The sequence below is a fragment of the Triticum dicoccoides genome, unplaced genomic scaffold (assembly GCF_002162155.2).
Source record: "Triticum dicoccoides isolate Atlit2015 ecotype Zavitan unplaced genomic scaffold, WEW_v2.0 scaffold149662, whole genome shotgun sequence".
In the NCBI taxonomy this organism is placed as follows: Eukaryota; Viridiplantae; Streptophyta; class Magnoliopsida; order Poales; family Poaceae; genus Triticum; species Triticum dicoccoides.
Window position 1 is genome coordinate 1 of NW_021206606.1, and position 1,012 is coordinate 1,012.

Consider the following 1,012-nt stretch of genomic DNA (forward strand, 5'->3'; position numbering starts at 1 on the left):
GTCTTTGGTGCGGACCTGGGAGTGGCAAGCCGCTATATTATTTTTGACGTTTGCGATATGTTTAAACTCGATGCTCATTGCTCGCGCGTCTTGGGGCGGCTTTGTGGCGCGAAGAGCGCGTTCTGAAAGAGGTGGAAAAAACTCGTGTTGCTGCGGTATGGAGGGAGGGGTGGAAACCGTGGATAACTCGTCTCCGTGATTGAGCGGGAGAGTAAGTAGTATAGGACATTATCCATTGTTAGGGAACGGTTGTAATGGTAGTGAGAATGTAGAATCATCTTTGGAGTGGACCTGGTAGTGGCAAGCATAAGGGACGAAGACGGGGAAACACGTCGGATGCGATCATACAAGCACTAAAGCACCGGATCCCATCAGAACTCCGAAGTTAAGCGTGCTTGGGCGAGAGTAGTACTATGATGGGTGACCTCCTGGGAAGTCCTCGTGTTGCATTCCCTTTTTAATTATTTTTTGCGCCTTGTGACAAACATATCGCACATGCGCGATATATATTAATCCCGTTATATTATTTTTGATGTTTGCGATATGTTTAAGCTCGATGCTCATTGCTCGCGCGTCTTGGGGCGGCTTTGTGGCGCGAAGAGCGCGTTCTGAAAGGGGTGGAAAAAACTCGTGTTGCTGCGGTATGGAGGGAGGGGTGGAAACCGTGGAAAACTCGTCTCTGTGATTGAGCAGGAGAGTAAGTAGTATAGGACATTATCCATTGTTAGGGAACGGTTGTAATGGTAGTGAGAATGTAGAATCGTCTTTGGAGCGGACCTGGGAGTGGCAAGCATAAGGGACGAAGACGGGGCAACACGTCGGATTCGATCATACAAGCACTAAAGCACTGGATCCCATCAGAACTCCGAAGTTAAGCGTGCTTGGGCGAGAGTAGTACTAGGATGGGTGACCTCCTGGGAAGTCCTCGTGTTGCATTCCCTTTTTAATTATTTTTTGCGCCTTGTGACAAACATATCGCACGTGCGCGATATATATTAATCCCGTTAAATTC

The 1,012-nt window shown here is 48.2% G+C and overlaps 2 non-coding genes across 2 annotated transcripts; both read left to right on the plus strand.

Moving 5' to 3' along the window:
• Positions 1–334: 334 nt before the first annotated feature.
• Positions 335–453, plus strand: LOC119343990. Its single transcript, XR_005166384.1, has one exon. It is a non-coding gene; the product is annotated as a 5S ribosomal RNA (ribosomal RNA).
• Positions 454–820: 367 nt separating this feature from the next.
• Positions 821–939, plus strand: LOC119343991. The gene has a single exon (XR_005166386.1). It is a non-coding gene; the product is annotated as a 5S ribosomal RNA (ribosomal RNA).
• The last annotated feature ends 73 nt before the right edge of the window (positions 940–1,012 follow it).